This window comes from Amphiura filiformis, unplaced genomic scaffold (assembly GCF_039555335.1).
Source record: "Amphiura filiformis unplaced genomic scaffold, Afil_fr2py scaffold_103, whole genome shotgun sequence".
NCBI classification, from domain to species: domain Eukaryota; kingdom Metazoa; phylum Echinodermata; class Ophiuroidea; order Amphilepidida; family Amphiuridae; genus Amphiura; species Amphiura filiformis.
The window spans coordinates 220,496-233,630 of record NW_027305567.1 but is presented as its reverse complement, the minus strand read 5'-3'; positions in this window follow the sequence as shown (position 1 = coordinate 233,630).

The following is a 13,135-nucleotide window of genomic DNA, read 5'->3' as shown; positions in this document are numbered from 1 at the left end:
AACATTACTGGCGTCTGGTAAAGCCGTGAAATTGTGCCTATTTAGAGATATCTCATCATTTGTATAATGTACATCATCACTATACTTGTCCATGTTATCAAAGATATGGCTATATGCAGCTGTGAATTTCAGCCCCCCCTTATGGCCAGGGTACCAGGGGATGGGTGGCTGGGACTTATACCAGGGCTAAATTTCAAAAATGTTAAAACTCCCGCCAAGTCCCGGACCGACGGGAAACAACACATGGCCGGCCCTACAGGGACAAATTTTGTGTCAATGCCCGTCTGTTATAATAAACTGCCCGGCTATTTGTTCCGGTACTGATCTGCACTGCAGGCAGGGGTTGGAGTGGGTCAGGGACTCAGGGTTTCAATTGACAAGTGCATTGTCAACAGTCTTCATTTTCACGTGCATCAAATCTATAAAGCAACTACTGAACATACGGGCCTATGCCCCCCCACAATCATAATTACTCACATCACTAGTATCACAGGGTCAGGGTTTTCAATTGACAAGTGCATTATCAACAGCCTTGCATTTTCACGTGCATGAAATCTATAAGCTTAAATACTGAATATACAGGCCTATGTACCCCCCCAGCACACACACACAATCATAATTACTCACATCACTAGTATCACAGGGTCAGGGTTTCTATTGACAAGTGCATTATCAACAGCATTGCATTTTCACGTGCATGAAATCTATAAGCTTACGGAACATACAGGTCTATGTCCCCCCCCACACACACACAATCATAATTACTCACATCACTAGTATCACAGACATTCAAATTCCATCATGAAATCTATTAAGCTTTCACAGTACAGTGATTTTCAAGTTCAAGCGCTAGCTCTTCAAAGGTGCTGAATTAAGCGACCATCGTGCAAATCGCCAGATATCGCAACAAATTATTATAGGCGCACATCACTGAAAATGATGCCAGTTTTCTCTATAAAAATGCTAATTAAAATCATTTAAACAATTTTTGATATCTGCCATCTGTGATACAATTGTAGGATTTAATATTACTAATCATTACCAATCCAAATTTAGCCAAAATTATGCAAATTTCTGCTCATTTTAATGCTATCTATGTTTTTTTCTTAGAATAAAAATTAATTAAGATTTGTTCCAAGTCTACCATGTTACAATACTGATAATTCAATAAAAAAAACTTTTTTACTGCAACAAGTCTGTCCTAAAACATTGTATTTATTTGGATAATGAATTGGAAATTCAAAATCATATTTGCTACACAAAGTAAAATTATTTGAAGTTTGAAATATATAGTGGACAAAATAAAGTCCAATTTGAAAGAATTTAATGTTCTAAGGTGTATGGCTCAAGGCTTGGATAGCAGTTATCCATGTTTGACCAATGCATGCATGGATAGCCCTAGTGAAATGGACATTGGATAGCTCTTATCCATAGTGCTGAGTGACCAGCATGGATAATTGCTATCCATTTTGCCTCTCAGTTTACATGTGTTTGGCCCAAGGCTTGGATAGCAGTTATCCATGCATACAAGTGAAATGGGAAAATAATGGATAGCTCTTATCCATCCCAGTGCTGACCAGCATGGATAATTGCTATCCATTTTGCTTGTCAGATTACATATTACAACAGAGATTATTTTCATTTTGGACTTTACTAAGTCCAGATATATTTTAAACTTGAAATTAAATTCACTTTGTGTAACAAGTATGATTTTGAATTTCCAATTTATTATTCATTCCAAAAGGAGCACCCCCGCCCTTTCAAGGCTATATGATTAGGATTTGGACTAAGGTTAGGAAGTTGATATAGGATTAGGGTTTGCCTGTTAAGGGTATGTTAGGGTTAAGGTTGGGATTAGGGTTAGGTTAGGGTTAGGATTAGGATTAGGGTTAGGATTAGGGTTAGGATTAGAATTACGGTTAGTGTTATGGCCCATGTTTAGGGTTATAGGGTACCGTATGTAGGAGGGTCTGCAATTACCTTGGATAAAATACAGTTGTTTGTGTGGGTGTGTGTACATCTGTACAGGTACATGTATGGCTATGTGAATATAGGCCTGTGATTCATATGAAGAATGTGCATGGTCTTTTTTATAGTACAAGGACAAATTGGCCAATGCCAGAGGCTATATGCATACCAATGTGTGTACATCTACAAATGAGAAATTTTTGGTGGTTTGCTTTTCATTGCAAATTGCAGTCATTTTAAATTATCGCAGTTTTTTAATTGCAACTTCCTACGCACAAAATGGCGTTTAATTTACTCATAACATTCTGGCGTCTGGTAAAGCCGTGAAATTGTGCCTATTTAGAGGATATCTCATCATTTGTATAATGTACATCATCACTATACTTGTCCATGTTATCAAAGATATGGCTATATGCAGCTGTGAATTTCCAGCCCCCCCCCCTTATGGCCAGGGTACCAGGGGGATGGGTGGCTGGGACTTATACCAGGGCTAAATTTCAAAATGTTAAAACTCCCGCCAAGTCCCGGACCGACGGGAAACAACACATGGCCGGCCCTACAGGGACAAATTTTGTGTCAATGCCGTCTGTTATAATAAACTGCCCGACTATTTGTTCCGGGTACTGAGCTGCACTGCAGGCAGGGGTTGGAGTGGGTCAGGGACTCAGGGTTTCAATTGACAAGTGCATTGTCAACAGTCTTCATTTTCACGTGCATCAAATCTATAAGCTCAACTACTGAACATACAGGCCTATGCACCCCCCCACAATCATAATTACTCACATCACTAGTATCACAGGGTCAGGGTTTCAATTGACAAGTGCATTATCAACAGCCTTGCATTTTAACGTGCATGAAATCTATAAGCTTAAATACTGAATATACAGGCCTATGTACCCCCCCCAGCACACACACACAATCATAATTACTCACATCACTAGTATCACAGGGTCAGGGTTTCTATTGACAAGTGCATTATCAACAGCATTGCATTTTCACGTGCATGAAATCTATAAGCTTACGGAACATACAGGTCTATGTCCCCCCCCACACACACACAATCATAATTACTCACATCACTAGTATCACAGACATTCAAATTCCATCATGAAATCTATTCGGCTTTCACAGTACAGTGATTTTCAAGTTCAAGCGCTAGCTCTTCAAAGGTGCTGAGTTCGACCATCGTGCAAATCGCCAGATATCGCATCAAGCAAATTATTATAAGGCGCACATCACTGAAAATGATGCCAGTTTTTCTCTATAAAAATGCTAATTAAAATCATTTAAACAATTTTTGATATCTGCCATCTGTGATACAATTGTAGGATTTAATATTACTAATCATTACCAATCCAAATTTAGCCAAAATTATGCAAATTTCTGCTCATTTTAATGCTATCTATGTTTTTTCTTAGAATAAAAATTAATTAAGATTTGTTCCAAGTCTACCATGTTACAATACTGATAATTCAATAAAAAAACTTTTTAGACTGCAACAAGTCTGTCCTAAAACATTGTATTTATTTGGATAATGAATTGGAAATTCAAAATCATATTTGCTACACAAAGTAAAATTATTTGAAGTTTGAAATATATAGTGGACAAAATAAAGTCCAATTTGAAAGAATTTAATGTTCTAAGGTGTATGGCTCAAGGCTTGGATAGCAGTTATCCATGTTTGACCAATGCATGCATGGATAGCCCTAGTGAAATGGACATTGGATAGCTCTTATCCATAGTGCTGAGTGACCAGCATGGATAATTGCTATCCATTTTGCCTCTCAGTTTACATGTGTTTGGCCCAAGGCTTGGATAGCAGTTATCCATGCATACAAGTGAAATGGGAAAATAATGGATAGCTCTTATCCATCCCAGTGCTGACCAGCATGGATAATTGCTATCCATTTTGCTTGTCAGATTACATATTACAACAGAGATTATTTTCATTTTGGACTTTACTAAGTCCAGATATATTTTAAACTTGAAATTAAATTCACTTTGTGTAACAAGTATGATTTTGAATGTCAATTTATTATCCATTCAAAAGGCACCCCCTTCAAGGCTATATGATTAGGATTTGGACTAAGGTTAGGAAGTTGATATAGGATTAGGGTTTGCCTGTTAAGGGTATGTTAGGGTTAAGGTTGGGATTAGGGTTAGGTTAGGGTTAGGATTAGGATTAGGGTTAGGATTAGGGTTAGGATTAGAATTACGGTTAGTGTTATGGCCCATGCTTAGGGTTTAGGGTACCGTTTGTAGGAGGGGTCTGCAATTACCTTGGATAAAATACAGTTGTTTGTGTGGGTGTGTGTACATCTGTACAGGTACATGTATGGCTATGTGAATATAGGCCTGTGATTCATATGAAGAATGTGCATGGTCTTTTTATAGTACAAGGACAAATTGGCCAATGCCAGAGGCTATATGCATACCAATGTGTGTACATCTACAAATGAGAAATTTTTGGTGGTTTGCTTTTCATTGCAAATTGCAGTCATTTTAAATTATCGCAGTTTTTTTAATTGCAACTTCCTACGCACAAAATGGCGTTTAATTTACTCGCATAACATTACTGGCGTCTGGTAAAGCCGTGAAATTGTGCCTATTTAGAGGATATCTCATCATTTGTATAATGTACATCATCACTATACTTGTCCATGTTATCAAAGATATGGCTATATGCAGCTGTGAATTTCCAGCCCCCCCCTTATGGCCAGGGTACCAGGGGATGGGTGGCTGGGACTTATACCAGGGCTAAATTTCAAAAATGTTAAAACTCCCGCCAAGTCCCGGACCGGACGGGAAACAACACATGGCCGGCCCTACAGGGACAAATTTTGTGTCAATGCCCGTCTGTTATAATAAACTGCCCGGCTATTTGTTCCGGTACTGATCTGCACTGCAGGCAGGGGTTGGAGTGGGTCAGGGACTCAGGGTTTCAATTGACAAGTGCATTGTCAACAGTCTTCATTTTCACGTGCATCAAATCTATAAAGCAACTACTGAACATACGGGCCTATACCCCCCCCCCACAATCATAATTACTCACATCACTAGTATCACAGGGTCAGGGTTTCAATTGACAAGTGCATTATCAACAGCCTTGCATTTTAACGTGCATGAAATCTATAAGCTTAAATACTGAATATACAGGCCTATGTACCCCCCCAGCACACACACACAATCATAATTACTCACATCACTAGTATCACAGGGTCAGGGTTTCTATTGACAAGTGCATTATCAACAGCATTGCATTTTCACGTGCATGAAATCTATAAGCTTTACGGAACATACAGGTCTATGTCCCCCCCACACACACACAATCATAATTACTCACATCACTAGTATCACAGACATTCAAATTCCATCATGAAATCTATTAGGCTTTCACAGTACAGTGATTTTCAAGTTCAAGCGCTAGCTCTTCAAAGGTGCTGAATTAGACCATCGTGCAAATCGCCAGATATCGCATCAGCAAATTATTATAAGGCGCACATCACTGAAAATGATGCCAGTTTTTCTCTATAAAAATGCTAATTAAAATCATTTAAACAATTTTGATATCTGCCATCTGTGATACAATTGTAGGATTTAATATTACTAATCATTACCAATCCAAATTTAGCCAAAATTATGCAAATTTCTGCTCATTTTAATGCTATCTATGTTTTTTTCTTAGAATAAAAATTAATTAAGATTTGTTCCAAGTCTACCATGTTACAATACTGATAATTCAATAAAAAAACTTTTTAGACTGCAACAAGTCTGTCCTAAAACATTGTATTTATTTGGATAATGAATTGGAAATTCAAAATCATATTTGCTACACAAAGTAAAATTATTTGAAGTTTGAAATATATAGTGGACAAAATAAAGTCCAATTTGAAAGAATTTAATGTTCTAAGGTGTATGGCTCAAGGCTTGGATAGCAGTTATCCATGTTTGACCAATGCATGCATGGATAGCCCTAGTGAAATGGACATTGGATAGCTCTTATCCATAGTGCTGAGTGACCAGCATGGATAATTGCTATCCATTTTGCCTCTCAGTTTACATGTGTTTGGCCCAAGGCTTGGATAGCAGTTATCCATGCATACAAGTGAAATGGGAAAATAATGGATAGCTCTTATCCATCCCAGTGCTGACCAGCATGGATAATTGCTATCCATTTTGCTTGTCAGATTACATATTACAACAGAGATTATTTTCATTTTGGACTTTACTAAGTCCAGATATATTTAAACTTGAAATTAAATTCACTTTGTGTAACAAGTATGATTTTGAATGTCCAATTTATTATCCATTCCAAAAGGAGCACCCCCCTTCCAAGGCTATATGATTAGGATTTGGACTAAGGTTAGGAAGTTGATATAGGATTAGGGTTTGCCTGTTAAGGGTATGTTAGGGTTAAGGTTGGGATTAGGGTTAGGTTAGGGTTAGGATTAGGATTAGGGTTAGGATTAGGGTTAGGATTAGAATTACGGTTAGTGTTATGGCCCATGTTTAGGGTTATAGGGTACCGTATGTAGGAGGGTCTGCAATTACCTTGGATAAAATACAGTTGTTTGTGTGGGTGTGTGTACATCTGTACAGGTACATGTATGGCTATGTGAATATAGGCCTGTGATTCATATGAAGAATGTGCATGGTCTTTTTATAGTACAAGGACAAATTGGCCAATGCCAGAGGCTATATGCATACCAATGTGTGTACATCTACAAATGAGAAATTTTTGGTGGTTTGCTTTTCATTGCAAATTGCAGTCATTTTAAATTATCGCAGTTTTTTTTAATTGCAACTTCCTACGCACTAAATGGCGTTTAATTTTTCCAACTTTTTTTCGCGTCTGGTAAAGCCGTGAAATTGTGCCTATTTAGAGGATATCTCATCATTTGTATAATGTACATCATCACTATACTTGTCCATGTTATCAAAGATATGGCTATATGCAGCTGTGAATTTCCAGCCCCCCCCCTTATGGCCAGGGTACCAGGGGATGGGTGGCTGGGACTTATACCAGGGCTAAATTTCAAAAATGTTAAAACTCCCGCCAAGTCCGGACCGACGGGAAACAACACATGGCCGGCCCTACAGGGACAAATTTTGTGTCAATGGCCGTCTGTTATAATAAACTGCCCGGCTATTTGTTCCGGTACTGATCTGCACTGCAGGCAGGGGTTGGAGTGGGTCAGGGACTCAGGGTTTCAATTGACAAGTGCATTGTCAACAGTCTTCATTTTCACGTGCCTCAAATCTATAAGCTCAACTACTGAACATACGGGCCTATGCACCCCCCCCACAATCATAATTACTCACATCACTAGTATCACAGGGTCAGGGTTTCAATTGACAAGTGCATTATCAACAGCCTTGCATTTTAACGTGCATGAAATCTATAAGCTTAAATACTGAATATACAGGCCTATGTACCCCCCCCAGCACACACACACAATCATAATTACTCACATCACTAGTATCACAGGGTCAGGGTTTCTATTGACAAGTGCATTATCAACAGCATTGCATTTTCACGTGCATGAAATCTATAAGCTTACGGAACATACAGGTCTATGTCCCCCCCCACACACACACAATCATAATTACTCACATCACTAGTATCACAGACATTCAAATTCCATCATGAAATCTATTCGAAAACTTTCACAGTACAGTGATTTTCAAGTGCAAACGCTAGCTCTTCAAAGGTGCTGAATTCGACCAGCGTGCAAATCGCCAGATATCGCATCAGCAAATTATTATAAGGGCGCACATCACTGAAAATGATGCCAGTTTTTCTCTATAAAAATGCTAATTAAAATCATTTAAACAATTTTTGATATCTGCCATCTGTGATACAATTGTAGGATTTAATATTACTAATCATTACCAATCCAAATTTAGCCAAAATTATGCAAATTTCTGCTCATTTTAATGCTATCTATGTTTTTTTCTTAGAATAAAAATTAATTAAGATTTGTTCCAAGTCTACCATGTTACAATACTGATAATTCAATAAAAAAAACTTTTTAGACTGCAACAAGTCTGTCCTAAAACATTGTATTTATTTGGATAATGAATTGGAAATTCAAAATCATATTTGCTACACAAAGTAAAATTATTTGAAGTTTGAAATATATAGTGGACAAAATAAAGTCCAATTTGAAAGAATTTAATGTTCTAAGGTGTATGGCTCAAGGCTTGGATAGCAGTTATCCATGTTTGACCAATGCATGCATGGATAGCCCTAGTGAAATGGACATTGGATAGCTCTTATCCATAGTGCTGAGTGACCAGCATGGATAATTGCTATCCATTTTGCCTCTCAGTTTACATGTGTTTGGCCCAAGGCTTGGATAGCAGTTATCCATGCATACAAGTGAAATGGGAAAATAATGGATAGCTCTTATCCATCCCAGTGCTGACCAGCATGGATAATTGCTATCCATTTTGCTTGTCAGATTACATTTACAACCGAGATTATTTTCATTTTGGACTTTACTAAGTCCAGATATATTTTAAACTTGAAATTAAATTCACTTTGTGTAACAAGTATGATTTTGAATGTCAATTTATTATCCATTCCAAAAGAGCACCCCCCTTCCAAGGCTATATGATTAGGATTTGGACTAAGGTTAGGAAGTTGATATAGGATTAGGGTTTGCCTGTTAAGGGTATGTTAGGGTTAAGGTTGGGATTAGGGTTAGGTTAGGGTTAGGATTAGGATTAGGGTTAGGATTAGGGTTAGGATTAGAATTACGGTTAGTGTTATGGCCCATGTTTAGGGTTATAGGGTGCCGTATGTAGGAGGGTCTGCAATTACCTTGGATAAAATACAGTTGTTTGTGTGGGTGTGTGTACATCTGTACAGGTACATGTATGGCTATGTGAATATAGGCCTGTGATTCATATGAAGAATGTGCATGGTCTTTTTATAGTACAAGGACAAATTGGCCAATGCCAGAGGCTATATGCATACCAATGTGTGTACATCTACAAATGAGAAATTTTTGGTGGTTTGCTTTTCATTGCAAATTGCAGTCATTTTAAATTATCGCAGTTTTTTTTTTTTCTACTTCCTACGCACAAAATGGCGTTTAATTTACTCATAACATTCTGGCGTCTGGTAAAGCCGTGAAATTGTGCCTATTTAGAGAGGATATCTCATCATTTGTATAATGTACATCATCACTATACTTGTCCATGTTATCAAAGATATGGCTATATGCAGCTGTGAATTTCCAGCCCCCCCTTATGGCCAGGGTACCAGGGGATGGGTGGCTGGGACTTATACCAGGGCTAAATTTCAAAAATGTTAAAACTCCCGCCAAGTCCCGGACCGACGAGGAAACAACACATGGCCGGCCCTACAGGGACAAATTTTGTGTCAATGCCCGTCTGTTATAATAAACTGCCCGGCTATTTGTTCCGGGTACTGATCTGCACTGCAGGCAGGGGTTGGAGTGGGTCAGGGACTCAGGGTTTCAATTGACAAGTGCATTGTCAACAGTCTTCATTTTCACGTGCATCAAATCTATAAGCTTAACTACTGAACATACGGGCCTATACCCCCCCCACAATCATAATTACTCACATCACTAGTATCACAGGGTCAGGGTTTCAATTGACAAGTGCATTATCAACAGCCTTGCATTTTAACGTGCATGAAATCTATAAGCTTAAATACTGAATATACAGGCCTATGTACCCCCCCAGCACACACACACAATCATAATTACTCACATCACTAGTATCACAGGGTCAGGGTTTCTATTGACAAGTGCATTATCAACAGCATTGCATTTTCAGGTCCATGAAATCTACAACCTTCCGGAACATACAGGTCTATGTCCCCCCCCCACACACACAATCATAATTACTCACATCACTAGTATCACAGACATTCAAATTCCATCATGAAATCTATTCGGCTTTCACAGTACAGTGATTTTCAAGTTCAAACGCTAGCTCTTCAAAGGTGCTGAATTAGACCATCGTGCAAATCGCCAGATATCGCATCAACAAATTATTATAAAGGCGCACATCACTGAAAATGATGCCATTTTTCTCTATAAAAATGCTAATTAAAATCATTTAAACAATTTTGATATCTGCCATCTGTGATACAATTGTAGGATTTAATATTACTAATCATTACCAATCCAAATTTAGCCAAAATTATGCAAATTTCTGCTCATTTTAATGCTATCTATGTTGTTTTCTTAGAATAAAAATTAATTAAGATTTGTTCCAAGTCTACCATGTTACAATACTGATAATTCAATAAAAAAACTTTTTAGACTGCAACAAGTCTGTCCTAAAACATTGTATTTATTTGGATAATGAATTGGAAATTCAAAATCATATTTGCTACACAAAGTAAAATTATTTGAAGTTTGAAATATATAGTGGACAAAATAAAGTCCAATTTGAAAGAATTTAATGTTCTAAGGTGTATGGCTCAAGGCTTGGATAGCAGTTATCCATGTTTGACCAATGCATGCATGGATAGCCCTAGTGAAATGGACATTGGATAGCTCTTATCCATAGTGCTGAGTGACCAGCATGGATAATTGCTATCCATTTTGCCTCTCAGTTTACATGTGTTTGGCCCAAGGCTTGGATAGCAGTTATCCATGCATACAAGTGAAATGGGAAAATAATGGATAGCTCTTATCCATCCCAGTGCTGACCAGCATGGATAATTGCTATCCATTTTGCTTGTCAGATACATATTACAACAGAGATTATTTTCATTTTGGACTTTACTAAGTCCAGATATATTTTAAACTTGAAATTAAATTCACTTTGTGTAACAAGTATGATTTTGAATGTCAATTTATTATCCATTCCAAAGGAGCACCCCCTTCCAAGGCTATATGATTAGGATTTGGACTAAGGTTAGGAAGTTGATATAGGATTAGGGTTTGCCTGTTAAGGGTATGTTAGGGTTAAGGTTGGGATTAGGGTTAGGTTAGGGTTAGGATTAGGATTAGGGTTAGGATTAGGGTTAGGATTAGAATTACGGTTAGTGTTATGGCCCATGTTTAGGGTTATAGGGTGCCGTATGTAGGAGGGTCTGCAATTACCTTGGATAAAATACAGTTGTTTGTGTGGGTGTGTGTACATCTGTACAGGTACATGTATGGCTATGTGAATATAGGCCTGTGATTCATATGAAGAATGTGCATGGTCTTTTTATAGTACAAGGACAAATTGGCCAATGCCAGAGGCTATATGCATACCAATGTGTGTACATCTACAAATGAGAAATTTTTGGTGGTTTGCTTTTCATTGCAAATTGCAGTCATTTTAAATTATCGCAGTTTTTTAATTGCAACTTCCTCGCACAAAATGGCGTTTAATTTACTTGTAACATTACGCGTCTGGTAAAGCCGTGAAATTGTGCCTATTTAGAGGATATCTCATCATTTGTATAATGTACATCATCACTATACTTGTCCATGTTATCAAAGATATGGCTATATGCAGCTGTGAATTTCCAGCCCCCCCCCCTTATGGCCAGGGTACCAGGGGGATGGGTGGCTGGGACTTATACCAGGGCTAAATTTCAAAAATGTTAAAACTCCCGCCAAGTCCCGGACCGACGGGAAACAACACATGGCCGGCCCTACAGGGACAAATTTTGTGTCAATGCCCGTCTGTTATAATAAACTGCCCGGCTATTTGTTCCGGGTACTGATCTGCACTGCAGGCAGGGGTTGGAGTGGGTCAGGGACTCAGGGTTTCAATTGACAAGTGCATTGTCAACAGTCTTCATTTTCACGTGCATCAAATCTATAAGCAACTACTGAACATACGGGCCTATACCCCCCCCCACAATCATAATTACTCACATCACTAGTATCACAGGGTCAGGGTTTCAATTGACAAGTGCATTATCAACAGCCTTGCATTTTAACGTGCATGAAATCTATAAGCTTAAATACTGAATATACAGGCCTATGTACCCCCCCAGCACACACACACAATCATAATTACTCACATCACTAGTATCACAGGGTCAGGGTTTCTATTGACAAGTGCATTATCAACAGCATTGCATTTTCACGTGCATGAAATCTATAAGCTTACGGAACATACAGGTCTATGTCCCCCCCCCACACACACACAATCATAATTACTCACATCACTAGTATCACAGACATTCAAATTCCATCATGAAATCTATTAGGCTTTCACAGTACAGTGATTTTCAAGTTCACACGCTAGCTCTTCACAGGTGCTGAATTCGACCATCGTGCAAATCGCCAGATATCGCATCTGCAAATTATTATACGGGCGCACATCACTGAAAATGATGCCAGTTTTTCTCTATAAAAATGCTAATTAAAATCATTTAAACAATTTTGATATCTGCCATCTGTGATACAATTGTAGGATTTAATATTACTAATCATTACCAATCCAAATTTAGCCAAAATTATGCAAATTTCTGCTCATTTTAATGCTATCTATGTTTTTTCTTAGAATAAAAATTAATTAAGATTTGTTCCAAGTCTACCATGTTACAATACTGATAATTCAATAAAAAAAACTTTTTAGACTGCAACAAGTCTGTCCTAAAACATTGTATTTATTTGGATAATGAATTGGAAATTCAAAATCATATTTGCTACACAAAGTAAAATTATTTGAAGTTTGAAATATATAGTGGACAAAATAAAGTCCAATTTGAAAGAATTTAATGTTCTAAGGTGTATGGCTCAAGGCTTGGATAGCAGTTATCCATGTTTGACCAATGCATGCATGGATAGCCCTAGTGAAATGGACATTGGATAGCTCTTATCCATAGTGCTGAGTGACCAGCATGGATAATTGCTATCCATTTTGCCTCTCAGTTTACATGTGTTTGGCCCAAGGCTTGGATAGCAGTTATCCATGCATACAAGTGAAATGGGAAAATAATGGATAGCTCTTATCCATCCCAGTGCTGACCAGCATGGATAATTGCTATCCATTTTGCTTGTCAGATTACATATTACAACAGAGATTATTTTCATTTTGGACTTTACTAAGTCCAGATATATTTTAAACTTGAAATTAAATTCACTTTGTGTAACAAGTATGATTTTGAATGTCAATTTATTATCCATTCCAAAGAGCACCCCCCCTTCAAGGCTATATGATTAGGATTTGGACT